Source organism: Petaurus breviceps, unplaced genomic scaffold, assembly GCF_028583685.1.
Source record: "Petaurus breviceps papuanus isolate PSGF00001 unplaced genomic scaffold, PetGlider_PUasm1.0 99, whole genome shotgun sequence".
In the NCBI taxonomy this organism is placed as follows: domain Eukaryota; kingdom Metazoa; phylum Chordata; class Mammalia; order Diprotodontia; family Petauridae; genus Petaurus; species Petaurus breviceps.
This window is the reverse complement of record NW_027187465.1, coordinates 1570200-1577477: the sequence shown is the minus strand read 5'-3', so window position 1 is coordinate 1577477 and position 7278 is coordinate 1570200. Positions and strand designations below refer to the sequence as shown.

Sequence of the window (7278 nt, the reverse complement as noted above, 5' to 3'; positions counted from 1 at the left end):
GCCCTGACATCCCCTGTTCTCAGGCCCCTCCCAGCCCTGACATCCCCGGTTCTCAGGCCCCTTCCCAGTCAGACATTCTTTACTAAAGTTCCTTACAGCTCTCAGTTTCCTCCTGGTGCTGACCTTGTGTCCTGTGTTCTATGATCATTCTGAGCTCTGACCTTCGAGAGCCCATATTTCAAGGTCCCTCCAGTTTTAACCTTTTTCTCTCTTAGAATATCACAAGTTCTGGCATTTCCTCCATCTCCTTCCAGGACCTGGAGAGTCCAGCCCATCTCTCCCCACCCCCACTGGGGGCTGTTTCTCTCTGCCTGCATGGATGGCTAGCTCAGGCACCTGTCACCCATCCTCTACTGAATCCACTAGGCAGAGATCTGGTGTCAGGCTCCGCAGCGGGGTGGTGTCGGTTACATCCTTGAACTGCCCTAGGAAGGAAGGGATGGGGGGGGGGGGCAGGAAGAACCCTGGGCTGTGTCAGGAGACCAGGATTCCAATACCTGATAACCATTAACTTGTTATGACCTTCCATCAGTCAACGCCAAGACATCCATCTGAGAGAAAGCCCTTTTCTTCTCTTTACGTCCCAAGCACGTCCTCAGGACCACACAAGACAATGTCTGGGAATGTACTTTGGATAAGACAGGAGGAGGGTGAGGGGCAGATTCTGGAGGCAAGTCGGGGGACAGTGGGGTCCCCAATGTGTGCTCCTCCCCACGGGCCCCCATCGCCAGATTCCAGGAGAAACAGGAACTCACTTAGACCAAAGAATTCCTCCCCTGGCTGACCACCTGAATGACCTTGGGACAGTTCATTCAAGGCCACAGACTTCCCCAGAGTTCCTGCCAGTTAGGATGCCCTGGCATCCCCACCTGGGTTTCTAGGCTACTCTCTGTTCCCTACCACACATACCCCCCCACCCATAACCACTGTAGGATAGCCCCTACTCAAGGAGAGAGGAATAAAGGCTCTCTTGACCCTCTGTGGGAACACAAGCTCCCCACCTGTGCTGATCTCATTCCCTGTACCTGGTACTCCAAGCTCTGCCTACATTCACCCTCCCAGAGGATGAAGGCTCCCGACAGGGAAGAGAACCCAAGGCATCCACCCTCCCCCTCTCAGGTCCTTGGCCTATCCCAATGCCTTACCCCATTCCTGGATCCCTGTTCAGATAAAAACTATCTTCAGTCAGAGGACCTAGGCTCCAGTCCTTCCTGCCGAGGCTTGCTACCTGTGATCCCTCAGGCAAATCATTTCAGCTGAAGGGCCTCAGTTTCCTTTTCTGTTAAAGGAGGTGGACGGAGGGCCTCAGGAGCTAGGATGCTATTCCCTTCTCAGGCACTCCTGGACACGTAGGAGGGACATGATGCAGAGAGCCTGAGCTCCTGGTGGGTCCCAGGTCCCCTTCAAAGGGCCAGCAGGCCAACCAGGCAAATTCTTGTTGATTCTGTCTCAGGCAGGATTAATCATTAACATAACTTGGCTTACCAGACCCTGGCACTCAGGCAGTTTATTTCTTCGGACAGATTCCAGGGAGGAGGATAAAAGGGAAAAGGAGGCAGTTCTCCAACCCTGCCCCCAGTCCCTTAGCCCAGAGAGGGTCCCCGAGTCCCTGGAGGAGGCTGTGGGGACAAATAGGGGCCTCCAGGCACACAACCCCCGATGCCTGCCTCACAGCCTTCTTTATTTTCTCCCTTCTTCTGACAGCTCCGGCAGGAGGATCTCAAAGTATATTTACCCTTTCTCTCATCCCCCCATTCACTTCCCCAGGGATTGGGGGTCAGTATAGCTTTTTCAGCTAAGTAGACGGACTATTGTCATGACCACTGGAGCAAGGGGGAAACTGAGGCAGGCAGAGGGCCTCCTGTAGGATCCTGCAACCTACCAGCAGAAGCTGCAGGAAATGCAGCATGCCTGCACTGAATTTGGAGCAGACTTGTGTTTGGATTTGAGATCTTCCATGGCCTGCCTGCTATGTGATCCGAGGGGAGTCCTCTTTCCCTCCCTGGTTTGCAGTTTCCTGAGTTGTAAAGTGGGGTACTGGATTCATTCTGGCCCTAGAACCAGGATCCTCTAAGCAGCTGTTAATTAGGGTGCTCCAGCCCCACAGGAGATGTCCTGATCCCACCAGCCTGCCAGGACGTATGTACATACCCTTCTCTCCTGAGATCCTCTGCGTAGGTCCCTGGTAGTGTTTCCGTGTCCTTTCCAGGGCCCTGGGAGCTCCCTGTGGCTGTCCAGCGCTGGTCTGGGGACACTGCTCTGTCCTGCCCCTGCATGGACACTTGGGCCCTCAGGCCCGCCTGGGCCAACCCCCCCCAGTGCCTGGGCGCCAGTCCTCCGGTGGGGCACAGGTGCAGGGCCAGGTTTCCTGCCTGGTCCCACCCTCCCTCCCTGGCTCCCTTAGCCAATGACAAGGCCCAGCCCCCGGCCCCTGGCTCCCTCCCCTCCCACTCCTGGGAACTGGAGGGGCCAGGCGGACGGCACAGAGAAGCCATTCACCTCTGGGCCAGGACCGGAGGGGCCCCCAAACAACAGACCCGTTTGTCTCCCAGCTGCGACTGCCCCAGCAACAGGGCCATTGTCCATGCTCAACTCCGCCTGCTCCAGGCCCCCGGAATCTGGAGCCAGCCAGGATGATCCCCCAAAGCATCCCTTGTGAAGGGGGGGTGGCTCTTAGGGTCACCCAGCCCAGCTCCTGGGGCAGCTGGCCAGGGTGGGGCAGAGGGCAGAGAGAGGCTGGGAACCGGCCCCCTGGACTTGACTCGTCCACCTTGCCCTAATTCACTTTGTGACTGGCTGAAACTCTTCCCCTCTCTGGGAAATGAAAGAGACAGCCTAGATGATTTCCAAGGCTCCTTCCCCCATTTCCACAACCCCTTGTACAAGCTACTTGGGGACGAGTACCAAAAGATCCCAGCTAATGTGACTCCAGGGTCCCATTGACCTTCCCCATCCATTTCTGACAGGTCTACTTCATTTAGGATTCCAGGGCTAGGATCTGCCCCTTGTTTCCCGAAGGACTTAGGGTCTAGGATGGGCTTCCACTCCCCTCACCCCTAAGACCAACCCAGATCTCAGTCTGGTCCAGTTACCCCCTTTGTTTCCTGCATTCCCCAGAGATGGGCATGACAGGGAAGACCCTGTGAGCAGTAACCCCCCCTCCCCCTAGACTCCACCCATCAAGGCCCAGCCACTTGTCTGTAGAATGGGGCTATTGTGTGGCCACCAAGCCTCTGCCTGGGACCTGAGAGCCTGAGCCCACTGATCTCCAAGGAGGGGAGGGCCGAACCCGGCACTGAGGGCTCCAGACGTCCCCAGCTGCCCTTCCTCCTTCCAAAGACTGGCTGGGTGGCTGTGCCTTCAGGGTGAGGGCAATGCCACCATCCTGCCTTCACTGCCAACCCCCTGGGCATCTCATGCCCCAGCCCACCACAGGGTCCCCAGCAAGAAAGAAAGTGTGCCAGGGGACTTCCAGGAGCGCCAGGGCAGCTGCAGGCTGGCAGAAAACCCCTTGCCTTGGACCACGTCAGAGAGCAGACGCCCCCGGCATAGCTGAGCCATTCTGGAATGGGGAAAATTCAGGGTCAGCACCGGCTGAGAGGGCCGGGTTCCCACAGGTCAGGGCCGGGGGTGGGATTCTCCCATGTCCGATAGGCTTGCTGGCCGGCCCTCGTGACTCTGGGGTGGCTGCAGGGTCAGATGGTTAGAAGAAACAGGGAAGAAGGAGGCTTCATTCATTCTGCCCTCCAGGCTGGGAGGTGGAGTTGGCCTTCCCCCCCGGGGGTGAGGGGGACCAGAGCCAGGGGGTAGAAGGCCCTAAACTGCTCAGTGCTCCTGCAGGAAAGACAGCTCACATCACCTGTCATGCAGCCAGTCAGCAAACAGGTGCCAGGGGCCAGAATGCCCTGTGATAATGCCGAGGCCCAGGGCACCCTTCCAGGTAGATGGGATGGAAGGAGCACCCTCACTCCTGTCACCCAAGACCTCATGAAGATGCCCCCCCATATATGAGCTCTTCCTCCGGTGGGGGGGGGGAGTTCAAGCAGAGACTAGCTTGCTTTCAATTTATCTGAACAACACTTAGCTCTGCACACAGTAAGCACTTAACAGTTGTTTTCTGTTCATTCATTCAGTCCTTTGCCTGACAGCCACTCTCCCCCTTGACCCATCTCATGGTGACCATGGGCTCCTGTGTGGAGGCCAGAAGGGGACTCAGAAACCATCTAGTCTGATCCCTGCATTTTACACATGCCCATTTTGCAGCTGAAGCAACTGAGCAGAGAGGTTAAGTGACCTACTTGGGTCACAGAGGCTGAATTTGAATTCAAGCCTTCCTGACTCCAAGTTAAGTTGTCCACAGTCATTCATGCAGAGGGCATCTGGGGCAGGACTGGAACCCTCTGACTCCAAGGCTGTGCCAGTTTTGTCCACAGAATTCTCCCAGGGAAATCCTTCTTCTCCAGAGTGGGAGAGGTCAGAGAACCCTGGGTCCCAATGTGTTATAGGCCCCACTCTCACTGCCCGTTGGCTTCCCCATCCTGTGTCTCATTTTCCTCCACCAAATGGGGCTCGTGATCCCAGCCAGACGTGTGTGTAGGAACCAAATCAGTCATGCATCGGGCTCCTATTATGGGCTAAATAATAAGATAAACTCTAGGCCTAGGGACGCAGAGAAAGGGAACCCACAAAGCTTCCCTCAAGGCAATCCTATTAGAAAAGACCTCCCTTGGCAAGGAGACCAAGCGCAAAGCTATTGCCATTTTCACTTTTTTACAGTTTTCTCCCACAAAATGACTAACATGGAAATGTTCCGCATAATTGCACATGTGTAACCTATATTGGATCGCTTACCATCTCAGGGAGGGGGGAGGGGACAGGGGACAGAGGGAGAGAATTTGAGACTCAAAACTTCAAAAAGCAATGAATATTTAAAATTGCTTTTATGTGCAACTGTGGAAAAAATTAAAATATTTTTAAAAGGCTATTGCAATAGTCCAGAAGTGTGGTAACAAGGGCCCGTTATCACGGTGTCAGCCACATCAAAGAAGCAAAGGTCCACATAGGAGACATGTGACAGTAGAAATGATAAGTCTTGGCCAAAGATGGGATATGTAGCGTGATTGTGAGTGGAGTGGAGAGCATCAAGAACCCAGGTGAGTGGGCAGGTGGGGGTGCCCTGAATGATAATAGGAATGTGCCGAAAAGCAGAGGGTTTGGGGGGGGGGGATGATCAGTTTGGGACACGCTGAATTTAAGATAGATATCTAATTCAAGGTCTCCAAGATGGAGATGAGAGACTGGAGTCCAGGAGAATGCCTAGGACCGAATGTCTGGGTCTAGGAATCATCCCCACTGGGGTGATCACTGAGCCCATGGGAACTGAGGAGATGACCAAGTGAGAGAGAACAGAATGAAAAGAGAAGAGTGCCCGGGACAGAGCCCACAGTTAGTGGGCATGACTTTGATGAAGATCCAGCACAGAAAATTCAATACTGGTGGGAGAGATGGGAGGACCAGGAGAGAACAGGGTCAGGAAAACTTTGAGGAGAGGGAGATGGGCAAAGTCCAAGGCCACAGACTGAAAAAAGCTCGTTGGACTGACTAGGCAAGGAGATCACTGGTGACTTTGGAGACAGCAGTCTGATTGGAGGGGTGAAGTTCAGAGATAGACCACGAAAAGTTTAGAAGAATGGAGGCAGAGACACCAATTCCATAGAAAGCCCTGTCCGTCCACGCCAAGGGATGCTGGCTGGTTTTCTCCACTGGGCTGCTGTCTGCTACCAGGTTTATTAAGGAGAGGCAGAGAATGAGGCAAGACCAGCTTAACCTCTGCGGGCCTCAGTTTCCCCATCTGTAAAAGGGGCTGCTACTGCCTGTAGGTCCTGCCTTTCAAGGGTGTCATGGGGATCAAAGAAGACAGATATTTTTGCAAGCCCCGAAGCAGTTACCCATTACTTCTCTTCCCATCTTATCTTCAATGACTTCCAGAGAGGTCACGTCTGGACAAATGACCATCCTGCTATCTATGTATCATTGTTTTCTATGTAACATTCCAAGGATGGTTAAATGGGTAGAGAAAATCATCGCTGTTGTTATTTTTTGTTTTGTGAGCAAATAAGAGTATTGAGAGGTACAGTCCCTGTAAGCATCCTTGGTCTATCTCTGGTATCAGACAGGAGCTCGGGAATCTCGCACTAACCACGTGGTTTTGATGTCTTCTGACAGAACTCCATGACTTGAGGGCTGGCCACCGCAGAGTTTGGAGAATTCCATAGGCAACATGGATTCTTGAATGCTGCTCTAAAATTTTTATGGGTCAGTGTCATCATTATTTTTCAGTTCCGTCTAACTCTGTGACCCCACTGGAGGTTTTCTTGGCAAAGTTACTTGAGTGGTTTGCCGTTTCCTTCTTCAGCTCATTTTACACATGAGGAAACTGAGGCAAACAGGGTGAAGTGACTTATCCAGGGTCGCACAGCCAGGAGGTATCTGAGGCTGGATTGAATTTCAGTTTTGCTGATTCCAGGGCCAGTGCTCTATTCACTATGGCACCACCCAGCGGGCCCCCCCCGCCCCGTGTTATTATTATACTGTGTGACCTCATACACTAGTCTCTCTAGCCTTCAACTTCCCATCTGTAAAGCAGAGCTATCTACCCCTAAGGGTTGCCACGAAGTTCAAATGAAAGAATACTTGTCAAGAACTTTGCAAACGCAAACATCGGCTGTCTGGCGTCGTCCTTCGGGCTCAAAGACAACCACAATGACAGCACTATGGGGCGGTCAAGGTCCAGGTGTGTCTGGGTGCGGCTGGCCTCGGAAGGCAGCGCCACAGGCCGGACACAAACAGTCCATCTGGGGCGGAGACGCCCCTCCATCGCGCGCCTCGCATTTCTTTGTGATGCAAACATTCCAGCCAAGTGTTTAATTAGAACACGTCTCTATCTTGCCATCACGCCTGTCAACTGTACGGTTCTTCAGACTATCACACAGGTAATTAAAATAACTGGTTGGCTGTTGTTTTATAGCTGCCGAAAAATATTAGGAAATAAGCTCAGCCTGCCTCAGATAAAGGGTTACGATTGGATAAAGGAGTTCTGGAGGGCAGCCTCCAAAAAGGGGGACATCTGTGAGCAGTGGCAGAATCCAGGATGTGGCCATCACGGCCTGAGGGACTGAAGTCGGAGGACGTTTCAGAAGCAGAGAAGGCGGGTCTGTCTGCACTCTGCTCACATCCCATCTCCTGCTCCAGAGCACTGCTCGGACCCTGCTCCCTGCC

General features: G+C 53.5%; 1 protein-coding gene across 2 annotated transcripts in view; it reads right to left on the bottom strand.

The window, feature by feature from the left end:
* The window catches only part of GAL3ST1 (galactose-3-O-sulfotransferase 1), a 32533-nt gene extending 30113 nt beyond the window's left edge, over positions 1 to 2420 (bottom strand). The window contains exon 1 of one of the 2 annotated variants that reach the window (XM_069081399.1): positions 2152 to 2420. The gene's annotated coding sequence lies outside the window, so the exon portion shown is untranslated. Of the gene's footprint in view, positions 1 to 1145; positions 1414 to 2151 lie in introns of those variants that run through there. The other variant, XM_069081400.1, reaches the window with a different exon arrangement.
* Between the last annotated feature and the right edge of the window lie 4858 nt (positions 2421 to 7278).